The 20,532-nt window shown below is 41.8% G+C and overlaps 1 protein-coding gene across 3 annotated transcripts in view; it reads left to right on the forward strand.

Annotated features, from left to right (window-relative positions):
* Positions 1-20,532, forward strand: part of TMEM135 (transmembrane protein 135) — a 447,390-nt gene that overhangs the window by 362,481 nt on the left and 64,377 nt on the right. The gene's annotated exons all lie outside the window — the stretch shown is intronic.

Here is a 20,532-nt window from a genome sequence, read left to right on the forward strand (position 1 = left end):
CCTCAAAGATATGATCCTTGATAATTTTTTCAAGGATTTTCCCCAAGACTGATGTGAGGCTTATGGGCTTACTTCCTGTCAAAGGATTATAATAATTTTAATACCTTCTGTGTTCTGGCATTTTAGTGGCTGTTTTCTCAAAAATGAACCACTAAAGTCATTTTGAAGTTTTGAAAAAGTCTTTAAAACCAAAGGGAGGGTGGATCCAAAGTTAGGCTTGATGTGCACATTCAGATGCAATTATTTTAGAGTTACCTTAATGTTCAACTCATTTTAAAGCAATATTAGATTATAAGGCCAAAAAGGACTATTTTGATTGTCTGTTCTAACCTTATGTCTGACACAGCCATAGGACATTCCTGAATTAATTTTTCTTTGAACTGGAGCATATTTTTAGAAAACATCAAGTTAAAGCGTGTCTACACCCTGTTGGACATTGGTAAGGGGTGCTGCTATGAAGACATGCCGTCCCGTAAACATAACACCAGTAATGGTGCTGGGAGCACCCTGAGCATGTTAGAAAGCAGCCACATGACATGTATTCAGCATAAATCTGAGCCCAGAGGTAAGGGCACTTCTCTCAGTGACTGGGGAGAAAAGAGGATGGATCTGGGTTCCCGTCTTCGCTACCACAAGTTGGAACCCAGTTTCTCTTTATTAGGCTTTAAAACACAGCAGCAGAAAAAAGCACAGCAGCAGAGAAGAGAACTGACCCAGAAGACTGCCCTCACCCCTTGGCAACAGAGACAGACCTCCTGCTTATGCTGCTTCTGACCCCAGCGCTCTTGCAGTCTTGGTTGACTGGTAGCCCTGTCTGTGTGTAGTGTGCTCCTCACCTAGACTGTTTGGTAACCTGGTGCTTGGGATACCCTCCTGGAAAGTGAGGGATGTCAGTTTGAACCCCCCACAGTTTGAGTTCTTCCATTTTCTAGGCAAAGTGTGTAGCTACTTGGCTAACGCTGTGACTGCCCCTCTCAGCCCTGTTCTTGTGTTCTTGACTGAGCATGGGTACTAGCTCAGTGCTCTCAGTATGCAGGAGAGATGTTCTGCACACACCTCACAGATTAGGTCCCTCCAAGGATTTAGGTGCAAAGATGTTCAGTTTTTTTAACCCTAAAAAGCCTTAGTTCAGACCCCCAGATAACTTGCATAGCCTAAATTTCAAGTGATGATATCAATTTTTGGCAAACAACTTGGGTAGGTATGGATTCTCAGGTGCCCTAGCAGATAAGCAGGATTTTTCTAAATTGTTTGCTAGAGCTTAGGTCAGTGGTTCTCAATCAGGGTAGAGCTTACTCCTCCCCTCTGCAGTGCTCCCCTCTACTGTAGACTGTGCTGCTCAACCTGGGCGCTAGGTAGGACTGCCACATTCACCTTCCATGGAGGCAAATCAGGAACCCGGCCTGGCTGAAGCCAATGCTCTTTCTGCATCCCTTGCAGGTCCAACCACATTGTCTCACTGGAGGAGCTGAATACAGGAATACTCAGGGCAAGTAAGACCCCATCCTCCTTCCCCACCTCACCATGCAGGGGCACAGGAGAGTTTTGCTCTGGGTACAAAACTCATTAGTTATGCCTCTTCTCCTGTCTGTTTTGGATTTAATAGTTAATTCTAATACAGGCAGGTGCATGCGGCAGCACCCTGGTTGAAAACCACTGTGGTAAACTGAGGCAATGCAGTAGTGGTTCTCAGCCAGGCATGCCTTCACATTCAAAAACATTTTGGGGGAGTGCCCTGGCTCTAAAAAGGTTGAGCACTACTGGCATAGGTACTTGATTTTTGCCTAAAATGCTACTTGGATGCCTAAAGTCCTTTTTTGGGGGGATCTGGTTGTTAGATACTGGATTAAGCATGTGCGTTACCAAAGGGCCCCATTGACCAGCACATAGAAATGTTTTAATGCAGCATTGCCAGAAATAGAAAGCCACATAACTGAGTGTATATCTAGCAAGTTTTTTTCTGGCAAAATACTAAAGAACCACAAAAGAATACTGCACGTACAACAAGACTTGGCTGGAAAAGTAACAGTTATTTAAAATGATGTTTCTCAGCCTGAGAACTTCTCTCTCTGTTGGATAGAATAGGCGTTTTCTTAGTTGCCTGTTTTAACTTCGCTGTTCCACGCAAGGGAGCAGTAAGGAAACACAATACTTTCATTTTATCTTTCCAATACTCTTTAGAAACATCCTATTTTGCAGGTCTGGAAAATGAGGGTTGTTCCTCCTCCAATCTTTTATTGAGTCTCTACTCTTTCTTCCAGAATGCAAAGCAATCAGTGCCTTTTCATTTTACTTTATAGCTCTATAAATAAATGGAATAAAGCAGATATTTTGCTCAGAATTTCTAACCACGAATGTTAAAAAAACAAAGTCAACCCTTCTCTGCCAAAATCACGAAACAGACAAATTGTCAGGAGATTTTTCTAAAAAATAATAAATGTTGCATTTTTTATTTGCTGTCTGGTTTCTGAGTTTTTAGGATTCACGCGAGTCTCATGTTCCTAGTTGGTTTGTTTTTTTTCTGTGCCCATGAAGGCTAGAACATAATTTTTCTTCTTATTGTAAAATCTGATATTCTCATGTAAACCAGTGCATCCAGGAGTTGGGGTTTTAAAGCAAACGCTAAAGACTCGCAATAAAATTGTGAACATTGGCAGTCCTGTTAGCTACCTTTTCTCTATAGTAGCAGAACCTAATAGGGCTGTAGTTTTAAGTATGTTTTATTGATCCCTTAAAATTAAACAGTAGTTATCTACACAATTTAACTTTCCAGCTGTAAAATTGGAATTGGAAAATTGATCTTATAAATTGTTCTGCCATTTTGTTTAATTCAGTTAGTTAATGGAAAGTATTTCATGTTATAGACTTAATAAATCAACTGGAATTGTTTTCATTAGACTTTTCAGGATAGTTTTTGCAGCTTCCATTTGTGATTCTTCAATGTTTTATTTTCTGTTAAACTGCTGAATCCAACTTTTTGCTCGTGTTTTATTGTTAAAAGTCAGAATTGGGAAAATTACAATCTTTATGGTTGAGAAGCCACATTTATGTAACACTTGGATTTGAAATGGGCCAAAGTTCATCTAAGGTGACCCACTAGTTCCAGTTGCCTGTAAGTTCAGCCTTAGTACAACATAGTTCAAAGTGTTATGGTTCTAGGCCAGGGGTCAGCAACCTATGGCCCATGAGCTGGATCCACCTTGCCAAGGCCTGGTCCAGCACAGGGGTTCAGCTCCATCATGCCACCCATGCCATTTGTAGTGCTCCCCTCTGCTGTAGAACCTGCTGCTCTGCCTGGCTTGCACTTACCCTCAGTGCAGAGGGGACAGGGATCAGTGGTAAGAGTAAGCACAGGCAGCTGAGCACTCCAGAAGGCAGAGACTTGTGGCCCATGGTAGAGGGTGAGTTGCAAAGGACAGCCAGTGACAGCTAAAGATTGGTAACCCCTGCTCTAGGCTGTTATTGTGGCAAAAATATCTTAGAATTTGTTACCTTACGCTTCACTGTATAGTGCAATGAATATGGCACCTGTCACGAGCAGCACACTCAATTTAACTCTTCAAAAATAAAACTGAACTAGAACCAGACTTTGTCATTGGGTTCTCCAGTCATTCAGTTCGGCAGCTAACTTTCTGTTGGCAGAATGCTTTCCTCTACTGCTTCGTTAATAATGTCCACGTCGCCCCAGTTTTTGGTTCTCAATACTAGAGACATAGGATACATGCAGATATTTTTATGCTTATTGAAATGGACAATTTAAGACCTGCTGTAAGGTAAAAACTCATGACTCCAAGTTTCATTATCAAAAGAGGCTGAGGCCATCAGGAACCTAGGTCTCACTAGAAGTCAGAGGATCATGGTGTTTTAGAAAATGTTACCCCTAGTAATTTTATAATAAGTTAACATTATTTCTGTATAAATTTAAATACAGAATCTGAAGGATTGTTCAGGCCAATGTAGATTACATTCTTAATGCTCTTAAACTATCTCCCTGATACTCAGGCCCCTGCTACATGTTACAGGCATCACAGAGTTAACTGGTTGATTGTGCAGTTAACTTGAGACCAGCTCCACGTGCGAAGTACTTGTCATACCATAAAAAGCTCCAACCAGCTATAAAGTTAGACCTAAAAAATGTATACTAACTTGATAGCTGGTTGCTATTGAGCTTTAATTTGCATGTGTACAGGTTCTCCCCTGTGGCTAGGAGCCCTGTCAGCTAACTGGGGCTTGGAGTTCTGCAACTAAGGGGCTCATAGCCCCAAAAGCTGATAGCTCTAGGTCCTGGCTGTACCCCACAGCTGCCAGGACCCAGAGTCCTGCAACTGTAGATGCCACATCTTTGCAGAGCACCTCTTGGTGCTGGGACCCAACTGGGTCCTGGCTGCCACGAGGGTGCAGCTAAAATCTCTCAGCCCCAGGTGTGCATGAAGCCCATGGGGCTGGAAGATCGCAGCAGGTGCCTCCTGCTGCTGCAGGGATACATGGGGCACCCCTGCAGCTGGCAGCTCAGCGCAGCTGAGGGGGCTCACAGCCAAAGGAGTTTGTTTTTTGCTGGTGCAGAGGGACCCAGGCTTAGGCTCTGCCTTGCACTAGCAGTAAGGTGTGATGGCATCTAATCTGCAATCCCACTATTGCACCTCTTGTCATGCATGTGTTGCATGGCAGGAGGCCTGATTGTATGGATCACGCATTTACCTGCATGTGTAGCAGGGGCCTCAGTATGGCAAAAGATTGGAACAGAAAAATCTTTCTGCTGGATGGTTGCTATCACTTCCTGGCATATGGTTATGTTAATTAAATGAGTTATGTAATGAGACAAATATATCAGAATTGGTTTCAAAGCCATAAGCTTAGTTAGCATGGAGATGAGATGGGAAAGCTGCTAGGATTTTTTTTTGAAATAGTTCAACATCTTTTTGGCTTTTAAATGGCTGCCCAAGACACCTAGCTTGGATGGACACAGCAGTTTGAAAGCTGGGGACTATTTATAGCCTGCCTCCTTTGCATGCAGGGAAGACAGTAGGTGGTCAATGAATAGACTCCCTTAAAGGCAGGGGTGGCTCAGGGTGCAGCCCTCTGCTGCCTCCTAGTTAGAGAGCTCTCCAACCAAGAGGTTGGAACCCAAGATATTTTCGTAGAGGTTTCTCTGAAATTTTTCCATCTGGAAATAAACACCTGTCTGTGTCCCCAGATCTTGCTCTAAATCCACTTTACTCTTTTGATAGTTTAGTAGTGTCTGTTTCTGGCATATGAATCACTATGGCTTGTGGTGCTAGGAATTTAGAGTAAAACTCATATTGTATGGTTACACAGTTGTTATCCTCTGTATTCGTCCATCTTAAATATTACTAATATTTAGCATTTATCTCTGCTATCCCAAGCGTTCTTCTAGTTATTGCAACAGTTTCCACCACCAGCCCCCATTCTGAAGAGGAGCATCTTATATTCTCCTGTAAAAGCAATAAGGTTTAGAGTCTCCTAATCCAGTCTAATATGCTGTAGAATTATGCCCCAAGTTCTACTATATAGTGTGGTTTTGTTGAGAGATGGTGAGATAAAATTATGAATATAAGTGCAGCACATGCGCTCATTTGTACTTTACGATTATCAGATCCTTTTCGTCATAGAAGTACTATATTTATTCAAATATAAGATGAGCCAACATTTAGCATGACCGTAAAACGTCTGGCTCATATTGGGCAAACATACTGATAGGAACCTTCCACAAGGCTAGGTTAATGAAGCCCATCTAAATAAGACATAGCACCCATGCTGTTTGGTCCTTCTCAGTGCCAGCTCTTTTTCAACTCCTAGTAAACACTGAATACATTTCAACTTCCTCTTCACTCCTACAGCTGAGTCGTACTTTTCTTTCACATTTGCAATGATTCCTGTTTCTTCACTAGTCTTAAATGTCTGGCAAACATCATCAATCACCTGTGTAAATGAGAAGCTCTGTCACTCCCTCTCTCGGCCCGTCACATATAACTGGTGTGGCCCTGACTTCTGTGGGGTGGGACTGGACCAAGCAGCCCCATACCTTATCTACATATACATTTTTGGAGAGTCCAGGACTTGTGGCAAGAAATCCCAGGCTAATTAGCATGGGGAATCCTTGGGGAGTGCATCTGGAGTGTTCACACATACTGGGCTGTGGGGTCACTATGGCTTGAAGTGCTGGGGACCAGTCCAATGAACTATATGATAAATCATGAATCTTTTGGCTTTGGATTAATATCATGCATAGTTTGTACTATGTATAAGGGGGTTCAAAAATCCTGTTCAAAACTGTGTTTATGGAGTACTTGTGCTGAAACTTGCAGCAGTTTGCCAAAGGGTAAAATGCAAGGTTTTCCTATACAGATTTAAGGGGAGGCAGACAGCTGCTGCAGCCTTGAGTCTGGCTCAGGACAGCAGTCTCCTGCACCACCTGTCCACCCTTTTTCACCCTTGTTGTCCAATACAGCTCACAGCCGGGGGGCAAGAAGGCTGCAGAGAAAAGAAGTAAGGGTCTGCAGGCAACCTGACCCACCCCCCATAGCCACTATTTTCCCTGCTGCAGCAGTGGAAGTGGGATGAATTCAAGACATACCTCCAGTAATGAGATTCTGTACCTGGAAAATTATAACAAATTTATACATTTTCTATATATAAAATCTAATAAGTGGAGGGTTGTCTTAAATTCACGGTCAACTTAGATTCAACTAAATACAGTAGTTTTGCCAGTTTTCTTTATATCTTCCCCTGTTTTTATGTCCTTTGGTCTGGTGGCTCCTGTAGCCAAGCTGGGTCCAAATGTGCCAGCACCTGCCTTTTCTTTGGATTAAATCAGCAAGGCTGAGAAGGGAACACTGGTGTGGGGGCAAACTCAGTGTCCAGGCTTTTGTGCCTTGGAGAGATCACTCCAGCTTCACTTTATCTTTCAAGTGAGGATTCAACACAGGAGGCAGCAGTTGAGAGTTATAAATCCAGCTTGTTTGATGACGAGGGGGACACTACGGGTTGCCTCTGCTGGTGAGGGAGATTATTGTATCTCACTGATCAGCTATCACCTGCCTAAAGCTGGGCAGGCCCCCACCTGGTAAGGTGCTGTTCTGCCATGTTTTGTCTGCTCCGATGGGTGCTTGGAGCCAAGAGAGAACTTGAAAATCAGAAGCATCGTTTCACCAGAACAAAAGAAAAAGAGAAAACCAATACTCCACATTTCAGTGTGAAATTTTAAGACCATGTTTACTGGCCTGACTGATAGTCTTCTGAACATTTCTGATGCTCGTATGACAGTCATGATAGATATAGAATTAAACAAGTTGAACATTAACATAGCAGCACTGCAAAAAACACCTAGCCTCAGGTGACTTCTTAAGAGAAAAATACTACACGTTCTTCTGGCATGGGAAAACTCCTGAAGATGTACATGAGCAGTCTTCTTGAAATGATCAAAAATCCATCGAATGGCTTTGAGAGGATCCTCAGGCTCCTCCTTTATATCAGAAAGCACAGTCACCTCAGTGGGTGCTTATGCTCCAATAGTCTGTTCTTCTGCTGAGGTTAAGGACAAGTTTCATAAAGAACTGGCTAGTGTTATGTGTAAGATTCCAGACACTGAAGAGACTATCTCCTGGGGACTTCAGTGCCACAGTTGGTACTGACAGTGAATCCTAGCCAGTTTTCCTGGACTTGCATAATACGGGAAGTATGAACAATAATGAACAAAAGTTGTTGGAGCTTCTTTGAAATGAAGCTGTGCCATAAGGTATGACGGAGGCACCCAAGACCTGGCCCCTGGCACCAACTGGACCTCATGATTGCTAGGCAGTCCAATCTCAGTAATGGCTTCCTTACTTGTAGCTGTCATAGTGCTGATCGTGACACCGATCACTCGCTTGTGCCCACTAAGATCAAACTGAAATCAGACATCCTTGGCTTTAAGTATCGGTGTTCACCGTGCATTAACATCACCAGTATATCTAATCATCGGAAAACCTTGCAGCGTGTGTGTGTGCGTGCATCCTCTTGAAAACAACAGCCATCTTTCTTTGCAGCAAAACATAATTTTTCATATGGACCTATTTTGTTGGCTTTCAGTAGCATGTTCCTTTTTATATTGTTATCTTTAGTCCATAAAATTGTTGTAAACTGTTTCCAGTTATATGACTTTCTCATCAAATTGAGTTTGATATCGAGGTAAATTAAAATTGATCAAGTCCCTGAACTTTTTAGAGATACTTTTATGAAGGTAGTTATGCTATTTGCATTCCTTTTCAAATTTCTCAAGAGCCTCCATAAACTGCACAAGGCTCAGTGGATTTATATATAAACCTACTAATTTTGAACTGCAAAAGGTAAGTATTACCATACAATAATATATATATAGAGAGAGAGAGAGAGAAACTTCTACTAATTCTAAGGAAGCAATTGAAGATGGCTCTAGAGCCTTGTGAATGCCTTCTCATGGTACAGACCCGGAACATCTAACTGCCTCATATTCCAAATGCACATCGCTTTAGTCCACTTTTACATTGCAAAGGTAACTATTACCATTTGGAATTAGATACCTTTCTAGTGCAAATCAACATGCAACCCTAACTGTGGAGCTATTACAGATGCATTCAGACTTTAGAGTTAATTTAGTCTTGATTATAGTTAACAAGCCACTTTGTGAATTAAAAAGCTAATTTTAAATTAGAATATTGAAACCGCTTCCTTTTAGCAATGTACCAGATAGATTATGCTTTGTATTGTTCTTAAAACAATGCAAACTTTCAATCTCAACAAATGAGGCAGACAAAGGAAATGTTTCTGGCGTGCCTCATAATGTTTAATTATCATTTTCTTCTGTCCTAATGCCCTCAGAGCAGCTCCATGCTGGCACATCTTAATGCTTTGAGTTTCTTTTATGGTTTCTTGTTTCTCAGCTTATTTTTCAAAGGATAGTTTTGTTTTTATGAAATATAGTGCCACTTTCCCTTTGCAGAGCTTCTTAGAAAAGGGTTAAAACCGAATGATGGAAAAGCAATGTCAGTTTTCAAAAGATAGAGGTGTAGAGAATATCTTATGGAACTAACCAGCTAAATATTAAACTTCATGGTGCAGTCCCATGGTGTTTTATTTCATCTTATTCTCCTCCCTTAAGCTTTGTGGAGCAAGAATTTTAGGTGCAGCTTTCAAATGTACCCCTCCTTCTGAGGGGTGGTAAATCATGACACCTGAGCCTCCAGTGTGACACTGTAGTCAACAAAGCTAATAGTATTCTGGGATGCATTAGCTGATGCATTGCAAGCAGGGCGAAGGAAGTTATACTTCCTCTCTACTCAGCATTGGTGAGACCCCAGCTGGAGTACTGTGCCCAGTTTTGAGCGCTGCATGTCAAAAAAGACGTGGATAATCTTGAAAGGGTCCAGAGCAGGACCAGAAGAATGATTAAGGGCCCAGAGGAAAAACCTTATGAGGAAAGAGTAAGGGATCTGGGACTGTTCAGCCTGGGAAAGAGAAGGCTGGGGGGAGACTTGGTGTCCATCTATAAGTATCTAAGGGGTGACTATCAGGAGCGGGGAGAGAAACCGGTCACTAGGGTGCCCCAGGGGAGGACAAGAGTAATGACCATAAACTGTTATAGGATGGTTTCAGGTTGGATGCAAGGAAGAACTTCTTTATGTTAAGGGTGACCAGAGTCTGGAATAGACTTCCCAAGCAGGTGGTGCAGTCGCCAACCTTAAAAGTCTTCAAGAAGAGACTTAGCAGACATTTTGCTGGGATCATTTGATCTCAGCAGTATTCCTGCCCAGGGCAGGTGGGTTGAACTGGAGAATTGGCTCTGAGGCCGGACTCGGAGAGTGGTGGATGATGGAAGTGAATCATCATGGTGCTCTATGACCAGTGGTGTCCTCCAAGGCTCCATCCTTGGCCCCGTTCTATTTAACATCTTTATCAACGATATGGATGCAGGTGTCAGAAGTGGACTGGCCAAGTTTGTCGATGACACCAAACTTTGGGGTAGAGCATCTACACCAGAGGATAGGCTGATGGTCAAGGCTGACTTGGATAGGCTGAAAAAGTGGGCAGATACAAACCTGATGACTTTCATACTGAAAAATGTAAGGTACTCCACCTTGGGGGAAAAAAACCCTGCAGCATGCTTATAGGTTTGGCAGTGCTACGCTCACTAGCACCAAGGCCGAAAGAGACTTGGGGTCATGATTGACCACAAGACGAACATGAGCCACCAATGCGATGTTGCAGCTAGTAAAGCAAACCAAACTCTGGCTTGCATCCATAGCTGCTTCTCAAGTAAATCTCAGGATGTCATCTTCCCGCTGTACTTGGCCTTGGTGAGGCCACAGCTGGAGTACTGAATCCAATTCTGGGCTCCACAATTCAGGAAGGATGTAGAGAAGCTTGAGAGAGTCCAGAGGAGAGCCACATGCATGAACAGAGGGCAGGAGAACAGGCCTTATGAAGACAGGCTGAGAGCCATGGGACTCTTCAGCCTGGAAAAGTGCAGGCTCAGGGATGACCTGGTGGCAGCCTATAAGTACGTAAGGGGTATGCATCAGGATCTGGGGGAACATTTGTTCACCAGAGCGCCCCAAGGAATGACAAGGTCACAAACTCCTCCAAGACAGTTTTGGCTGGACATAAGGAAAATCTTCTCTACTATCTGAGCCCCCAAGGCCTGGAATAGGCTCCTTCCAGAGGTGGTGCAAGCACCTACTCTGGACTCCTTTAAGAAGCATTTGGACGCTTATTTTGCTGGGATCCTTTGCCCCTAGCTGACTTCGTGCCCTTGGGGGAGGGGTCTGGACTCTGTTCTTTCATGGTCCCTTCTACCCCTAATGTCTATGAAATCTTTCGAGGTCCTTTCCAGCCCTTAATTTCTATGATTCTATGATTCTTTTCTGCAACCAGCTTTCAAAGCCTAGGCCACATCAGCCATGTTGCTGTATTTCCAGAATCAAAAGTGAATGTCTGTTCAGTAGCTTATCAGTTCAAGCTATCGAGTTTAGACTAATATGCAAAGACTGAATTGATTCATCCTTAGGCTTTTTGACTGCCTGTACTTAGCTTTACGGTTTAAGCAAAATGAAAATGTGTTTAGGAATATATACTTGCACTCTTGATTTACATACCAATGCACTCAGTTTCTGAATTCCAGAATGATGAACTCTCAAATGATTACTATGAAATAATGAAAAAATGCACATATTTACCCTATAGTTGTACCACAGAATTGTCTACATACGTCCCAATTTTTTATATATAGAAGATAAAAGCCAGAAAACTTCCCCTGCTCTTCCATTGCATTTATATCCTGACTACACTAAAAAAGACCATTTTTAACACAATCTTTTGTGCTAAACCTTTGAGAGCTTGCCCCCTGTTGACATTGAGGGAGTTAATCTGCTTTAATAATTCTGTAGTATTTTTCTAAATTATGGCTTGTCCCTGGTTTTAGGGAAACATGGAAAAATATTTGAGACCAGTTTAAAAATGGTTTCAGAACACAACTCCTATCTTACAACATAAATATGTTTTCTACCTGTTTCTTTGAATTGAGGCTATAATACTGCTGCACTTTTATATTTTGCTTGTGTAAACCCTGGACTCTTGCACCCTTTATGGGTGATACTAACTAACATGATGTAGTTTTCAATAGAAAAGGTAGAGCAGGAAATAAGATATTTTTGCTGATGCTAACTTTGGTAATTACCTTCATATTTTTTTTCCTTTATTGGCTTGAATAGATAAGACCCACAGGCAAGGATAGAGAGGAACTAAATGCATAGTCTAAAACAGAGAGAACTCACGGGGGAAAAATTATTAGTTTATAAATCCCTTCCCCATCATAAAATTGCCCCAACAGATTTTCTCTATAGGAGTCATAGGTCTTGTGTCATGATCCCACAACACTTTAAAACATTTCATTCTAAGTGTGGTTATAAAATGCTCTCTTTATACAGCTAAGCTTCTTGAATGGATCACCCTGTCCCATGTTAAATTGAGAACAGACAAAGGGATAGAATGAGTTTTGGATTCTTCCCTCCCCATATTGTAGAATGAACTGTGTAGTCTATAGGTGGATCTGTTATAGTCCACAGGATCTGTAGGACAGAAAGCTCCAGGTGCTTGATGTTCTGTCCTGTGCAATTCTATGAATTCACCTTCACATAACTTATCACACCTACCCTTAGATTGGCCTCAATATAGGAAGGTTAATGCAAACCAGACCCTATTCCTTTGCTCTACCAATTTCTGTAGTGCCAGTGAGGAAATGATGTTCACACCACCAGCACCAAGGGGCTGGCCAGCAACCAAGTGCCGCTGCAGAGGCACTAACTACTGGTAAACAGCCTTCTCCTAAAGATAAAAATGTTGAAAGCAGAAAGAGTTATTCAGTCTTGGAAGAAGATAGGATATGAGGGAGTAGCTTGAAGGAAGGCTTAGGTTTGCTATTTAGGAATCTTTTTTTAATGATACCAGCAGCTGATCAATGGAATGGATTCCTTTCACTTGGACATTCCCAAGTGCCTTGATGTGATGTTTGTTGTTTGCATGTAAGAGAAATGTTATTTTTCTGCTTCCTACAAAAATCTGTGGGATCAAAACCATCTGTAATGGACTTCTTTTTTTGGATAATATGTCTCTGCAAGGTGCTATTTGGATGTGATAGGTCCCTCTTTCAAAGCTCTGTGAGCTCTGCAGTGAAAAGTGTGGGCAATTAGAAACTTTATTAGCGTTATAGACAAGGCTGAAGTGATGATAGAAAAATGGATCATACTAGAATTTCCCTTCAAAACTACCTAGATAGCTGAAGTAAGCTAAAGGATCCACATCTGGTATAATTTGAAGATCACAGCTGAGAGATGATACCTGAACCTTATGGCCAGTTTGGGGGATAAATGTAATTAAAATCCTATCAACTAGAATCATAGGGCCTTTGTACATGCCATGTTTTTGGCCCTTTCTTGCAATGCACTGGCATGACTGTTTACATAAGCGGGTTTTCCAGATACTTTAAAAGTCTTTCTGATGCATTAAAGTAAAACTTCTCAGACGTAGTTTAGTTTGACTCGCTGCAAATTAACACGTTGCATTCATGGATTTGTTGTGTGCAAAAACAAAGGCACTCAAAGATGTGTAATGAGCTGTTTGTCCACCAGGTGGAGATGTGACTGTTTTGTAGTTCACCCCTTCAAATTGCTTCTGCTTTTGAATTGCTTCCGCTTCTTTTTTTATGCCATTTGCTGGCTCCGTGCTCCCACAGCCATGTGGCAGGGCATGGGGTGGAGGGCCCCAGGCTGGGGGAGCAGTGCTGGATTGTTCTGGTCTCCTGCGGTGCCAGCCAGGGACTGGCCTTAATTCTTTCAAAAGCCTAGTGTGTGCAAACACTGATACAGTGCTTCAAAATAAACGGGTTTAAATTTTATAAACCTATTTAATTTAATGAGGATTAAACCCCATGGTGTGTACAGGTGCCCATAGAAACATAGGAAATTAGGGTTGGAAGAGACCTCATGAAGTCATCTAGTCCAAACCCCTACTCAAAGCAGAACTAGCCCCAACTAGATCATTGCAGCCAGGGTTTTGTTGAGTCAGGCCTAAAAACCTCAAGGATGGAGATTCCACCACCTCTCTGGGTAACCTATTCCAGTGCTTTACCACCCTCCTAGTGAGACAGTTTTTCACCAATATCTAACCTAAACTTCCTTTGCTGCAACTTGAGACCATTGCTCCTTGTTCTGTCTTCTGCCACCACTGAGAACAGTTCAGGTCCATCCTCTTTGGGACCACCCTTCAAGTAGTTAAAGACTGCTATCACATCCTCACTCAGTCTTCTCTTTTGCAGCTTAAGAGGTCCCTCAGCCTCTACTCATAAGTCATGTCCCCCAGCCCTCTCACCATTTTGAGTGTCCTCTGCTGTACTCTCTCCAACTTGTCCACATCCTTTTTATAGTGGGGATCCAAAATTTGGACACACTACTTGTCCTCACCAGTGCAGAATAGAGCAGAATAATTACTTTCCTTGATCTGCTGGCAATGCTTCTACTAATGCAGCCCAGTATTCTGTTAGCCTTCTTGGCAACAAGGGCACACTCTTGGCTCATATCCATCTTATTGTCCACTAACCCAGAGGTCCTTTTCTGAGGAGCTGCTGCTTAGCCAATTGTTCCCAAGCCTGCAGTGGTGAATGAGATTCTTCCGTCCTACGTGCAGGATTTTTCACTTGTCCTTGTTGAATCTCGTGAGATTTCTTTTGGACCAATTCTCCAATTTGTCAAGGTCACTCTGAATCCTAGCCCTACCCTCCAGTGTATCTACTACTCCCCCTGCTTGGTGTCACCTGCAAACTCGCTGTGGGTGCAATCCATCCTATCTTCCAGATCATTAATGAAGATATTAAACAAAACCAGCCCCAAGACCGACCCCTGAGGCACTCCACTTGATACCAGCTGCCAGCTAGACCTCAAACCATTGGTCACTACCTGGTGAGCCCCATGATCCAGCCAGTTTTCTATCCATCTTACAGTCCATTTATCCAAGTTATACTTCTTCAACTCGCTTACAAGAATGCTGTGGGAGATGGTGTCAAAAGCCTTGCTGAAGTCAAGGCATATCATGGCCACTGCTTTCCCCACATGCACAGATCCAGTCATCTCATCATAGAAGGTTGTCAGGTTGGTCAGGCATGCTGACTGTTCCTGATCAGTTTTATCACCTCCAAGTGCTTAGAAATGGATTCTTTGAGGACCGGTTCCATGATTTTTCCAGGGACTGAAGTGAGGCTGACTGGTCTGTAGTTCTTTGAACCGTCCCTCTTCCATTTCTTAAAGATAGGAACTATACTTCCTTTTTCTAATTGACCAGGACCTCTCCTGATCACCACGAGTTTTCAAAGATAATGGCCAGCAGCTCTGCAGTCACAAAAAACTTAACTTTTTTTAACCCCAAATGACACATTGCCTGTTTTGGCTTCTTGGACCATATCTGGAGGTGGGTCTTCAAAATAGACTGCTGTATATTCATGGACACCATCCAGAATGTAGCTCACAAATGTGGGTTGTGGTACCTAGGTTCAAACCAGAATGTTTCCTTGCCCCAAAAATTTTATTTGAAAGTTCAGATGCCAGTTTCTCCATGTCTGTCAGTAAGACAAGGGAGTCAGATTCTTATCTGATTGATGCTGTTGTATGTAGTAATGTCCTCTAAGTTAGTGAGGTCACCTAGCAGTGACTTTTGATTTATCTAAGAATTTGACACCTGTTCAAATTGTTGGAAGATTTGGTTTTGGTGAAGGATCCATACAGGTTGAAGGCAGCTTAATGACAACCTATTGTTATAAATACTACCATGTCTTCTACTTTAATGGCTAAAAGGCTTGCTAAGCCAATGTGAAAAGCATCAGAAATAGTTTTTACTGAGAGTTTGCTTGGGTCTCAGCCTTCTTTATTTCTTCAGGCCTTACTGGGAGACCAGAAAGAGAGAGGTCAGCTGCTCCTTTGTTCTGGCATCTCAAATATTTAATTTAAAATAACTTTTTTTTTTTTGATTTGCACAAATAGTCTTCTGGGAAAGATCTTACTGTCTCAAAATGTAGGATCTTGAGAAGTCATTTAATCCCATAAAGTAAAATGTTTTTCTCAGATTTTATAGGAAAGTTATTGTTCAATTTCAATTCTGTGTTTCAGAGCCAGCAAACAAGCAAGCTGTTCTCATATGATTTACAACAGAATTTAAATTAATAATACCTTTCCCTCTCTGGGTCACAATCGTTATGCAGGTGTCCCTAAAACTCATTATATCGACTTGATTTCAAATGCTTTATGACATATCTGAAACCATTTTTATTTGGAGTTGTTAATTTTAAAATTTACCCTTTCAGTTCTCTAATTAAAATCAATTTGATTCTCATGAGCAAGAAAAGTGTGAGCAGGTGGGTAGAAGAGATAGCACATGTCTCTTGTAAGAAAAATGGAAGGAAAGACAAAAGATAGTATAGCCGCATCCAGACATGCCGGGGTGTGTGCTTGCAGTGCTACAAAAAGTAGTGGCACAAATTTGTGCCTCTACTTTGTGCCTTAGCGCACATCCCTGCACATGTGCTTTGTTGCGGGACACATTGTGTCGCTTTGGGCAAACTGGAGCAGCAGGGGCACAAATGGAGCAGTAGAGACGCTCTAGCCAGCAGCCAGAGCATCTCACTGGAGGACCAATCCTCCGTTTGTTCTGGCGCATGCTATTTTTGCATTCTCAGTGCCCCCTTTTTCCCTGCACTTTTTTTTTTTTTGCTACAGTGAAATGCCAGTAGCAAATTTTGCTCCAGTGCTGCAGATTTGCAGCATGGGACATGTTTTAACGTTTCACATATGCAGCTTGTGGCACTGCAAACTCCACGTGCCTGCACATCTGGACGTGACCTAAGAGGTTAAAATAATAGGGTAAGAAAAGAAAGTGGATATAAGCAAAAGAAGTGTGAGGAGATGTAAGTGGCTGGAGGTAGAGAAAAGGAGAAAACTAAAGACGGGGTGACTAAAGGCAACTTGGAAAAATGACCAAAAGAAACAAAGGTTAGAACAGAAGCAAAAGAGAGAGTATGAGCTGCTTTAAAATGTATGAAGAGAAAGTTGGTTGATAGTACAATGCAATTCACAATGAAGAGTAGACAACTGCTTTACTGCTTTAAATTGCAGCAGATCAGATTTAGGGTTGTAGCTCCATTGGGTGAGAGCCTGGGAATTTTCTATCCTGGCCAGTGGAATAGTTGGTTTTACATATGGTTTTTAGGGCCTACTTTGTTTTAAACTTTCTTAAACATATTTTATTATAATTTATTATTACCATGGTGCATCTGTCTTGCAAAAACAGTATGCCTTAACTAGTTTTCTTCTCCATCCTAATGGGCTGGATATGCTGATTTAATATGCAAGTGCACATTCATTGTGTGCACTGAATTCCCCAAGCACACAGCCATAATAAAAATTCTATATGGGAAAAGTTGAATTTTTTCATTTACTTTTGCCCTGAAGGAACATAAGCAAAATTGTGATTTTCATTAAATACGGCATGTGTTGTTATGAGCTAATTCTTCTTCTGAATGCTGTGAGTAGAGCTACAATGATTACATTTATTTCTCCAGCAGATTTCTTGCACAGAGCATATCATTCAGTTGCACAGAATACACCAGTTTTTTTAGTAAAAATATAATTAAGAAAATTGAAAACATAATTGCTGGCATTTAGCCTTAAAAATTAGTATGGAGACCTCTTGCCTTCCCTGCGTGATAATAGAAGATTAGGTTTGCATGCACACAAACACATGTGCACACACTAATCAGAGTGGGGTGGAGGCTTGACTGTCCATCCTGGTTGAATTCTCCTTTTACACAGGGAAGCATTCTATGTTGTGGCAGGAGTTTCCACAAGTGTGGCACCCTTTCCACAAGTGTACGTGTATAGCCTTGTTACATTTTTCTTTTATTTTTCTTTGGGTAAAATGTGCCAGATTCTCTCCACTGGCAATATCTGCTTGGCACAGGAAGTTGAGGGGCCCATGGAGCTGGTTGTGACTCAGTTCTTTTGCTGTTCCAGCTCTGAGCCTCACCCTGACCCAGTTGTAAATTAGAGCTTGTTGAAGCCCCACCATTTCCTTCTCTTGCCAGATCCCAGTACCAGAAGTGGGAAGTTGGCGTAGGAACTAGCTGATAACGCCCTCCAGCGGTAGGATTTTTGGCTGGCTGGTTGCAACCAGATTACATACTCTTTATGCCCCCAGTTCTACCAGGCTTGGACTTGAAAATACGGCCCAGTGACTTTCAGGATTGCAGTAGTGGTAGGAAAAGATAATGCAACTGGCATACGGCATGTTCATACTCTGCCAATTGGTAATTCATGCTGACCCAACCTATGAAATAGAAGGTATTGTTCAGGTTGTGTTCCTGATTTTTAAAATGTGTTTTACTGTTTTCAAAGACTTAGTCTTGAAGCAAAAAATGCAGACATTTTTCTCCACATCTCAAGAGCGAAAGGGTCAATAATCCAGAGAGACGGGGAATTGTAATGTATCATTCTGGTTTGGAGGCTTGAATGATTTAAATGTCATTGATGGAATTAGGGAATCTTCCACCTCTGGCTCAATGACAAAAAGTTATGAAAGCTATTATTACACGGTTGTGGCTGTTGAGTGGGTTGTGCTGGTAGCCTCAGTGTGATTCATGATGGTCGGGTGTTCACATCGTGAATTCTACCATACGCAGCTGGCACCAATTTGTGCCTCCTTCAGCAGTCTTAGGGAATGGCAACAGGTCTTACTACTACACCCTAAATTGGTCCTGGCACAACCAGGGGGGCACACTGACAGGGCAGTGTGGAGAAGTTTCTTTTACTGCTGCTCATGCTGTGTAACCGTTAAATAAATAAGAGGACTTAAGTCTCCAGGCTAATTTAATTTGAAGTCTTTCATAGTACTTAATATACTTTATAAGGAAAAAACATTAAGTCTATAGTTCCCTTGTGGAAGAAAGGTGAAAGGTATTAGAAGTGATCAATAAGGATAGGTAGTAGCAGTATTTGGGATGGATGAGTGGGGTATCAGCCCCAGCCACTGAGTTTGAGTGAAGCATAAGGTGTTAAAGTGTTGAAGAAAATGAATAGTAAAGAAATGTCTGTCAAGAATTGTACCAGGAGGACTGCTGTGCTTTGAAGAACGGTTGGTTAGGGACATCTACTGGTATGATAATGTAATCGCTCTTTGCAGTATTTGCAAACTGAAGCTGCACTTTGTGTTGGAGTGATTGAAGATAAGATTGCATGAAAATATATTGAATACAAAAATGACCCAATGTGACTAATAAGAGAAATAGCTCCAGCTGTAGGTAGCCTACCTTGAAGTTAGTTGGGCAAAACAGTTTCTGTGCATGCCATCAGTCGTAGGTTCAGGGCCTAACTTCTGATACTGGAGTAGGATGTGTTAGAGGAGGTGGTGTCAAACTTCCCAGGTAATGGCTTGCTGTCGGACTTTTTGTACAAACCATTTAGGCCTCATATTTAGATGTTGGTAACTCCATACAATAGATTTCAATGGTGAGGTCACCCAGAAATGCGTTAAGCACCTAAATACCTTTATGAATCTGGCCTTTACTTTTTATGTCTGTTTACCTTTCTGTAAAACCAGTATTGAAATTCTTAGCAGATGTATGCAACAGGTGTGTTGTCTGAGTCCGAGAAATATTTTTGACTATTCACTTAAAAGGCCCTATATAAATTCAAAATATTATTATTAATGTTACTTCTTATATTTTGCAAGGTGTCAAGAATACCTACAGTTCTGTATCAAATATCAAATAGGATATGTATTTTAAGGGACAGCAGTTTTTAGAAGGGTAATTATTTTTAGGTTTACTTCCCTGACACTGTATAACTGTGCTTGATCTTTAACTGGAGCTATGCACATGGTGTCAAGATTAAATCCCTTTAAACATGTGTGTTTGATGTCTTACCCTGGTGAAGCAATTCCCAAGGGAACTTAATATGTTGTCATCTCTCACTAAGAGCACATGGGCCTTAGGCTGCCAGCTCTTTGGACTTTGTCAATTTGAGACCTTCTTTCTTCAGCATAATATGTCCAGAAGTTTTGGGACAAGTTGTCTTATGTTCACACTCACTTGAATGAAGGGGAAAAATGCACAAGGAAGCTCTTCTACCTCTTTAGTACATATTATCAGGACAGCAATAGAGAGTCTGTGGGGGCAAGTCTGTAGCAGCCACTAGATTTAGTAAAACCCTGTTTAGGAAATAACAGTAAAATATTCCCTGGAAGGTGCTTCTAGAGTCTCTTGAGGCAGTTTGGTCTGTGTTGGTATCATGGCACAGCTACAGTCTTTAACCATAGCTATTCTCTTTGGCTGCTACCATTAGGGCAGGATTTTCTTTTGTTAGTGCGTGCTGTGTTCTTTAGAGGACAAAATAAATGTGATAATATTTTATGTTCCAAGTGTTTTGTGAGCAGCACGTTTTCACCACGATCCATGTCCCTCTGACTTACATTCCTATAAAAAGAAAAAAAAATGCAAACAGAACAGCTCTTTGCTTCCCAATCAGCATTACCCTGGTACGCTGAGACGTCTTCCAGGAAGAATCCATAGCAGCTGCAGGCTCCAATTGCAGTCACATGCCCACTGCAGAAAAATGCCTAAATCCTACAATTCCAGCTGCCAGTTAAAGAGCTAGAGTCAAGTTGTGTGTTGTGCCCCAATCAGTTTTAATATTTACACATAAAGAGCTTTATATTCAGGCTCAGCTACCACATAATTGGCCTGGCGTACCTTTTGCTAGGTGTTTTTTCCCCCAAAATATGGATCACAGGATTCAGCCCCATGTGAGGAAGGATGCTGCACTGCAAATCAGATAACTCTTTTGGAAAATTCATTGCCATGTTTTGAAGAAAAAATGGTGTCCAGAGCACTTCTCAACACTTGTCGTCCCTTTTAGTAAGCTTGCACTATGTCAAGATTATGATAGTTATTTAATGAAATAACAA

Source organism: Gavialis gangeticus, unplaced genomic scaffold (assembly GCF_001723915.1).
Source record: "Gavialis gangeticus isolate Ggan-Ray unplaced genomic scaffold, GavGan_comp1, whole genome shotgun sequence".
In the NCBI taxonomy this organism is placed as follows: Eukaryota; Metazoa; Chordata; order Crocodylia; family Gavialidae; genus Gavialis; species Gavialis gangeticus.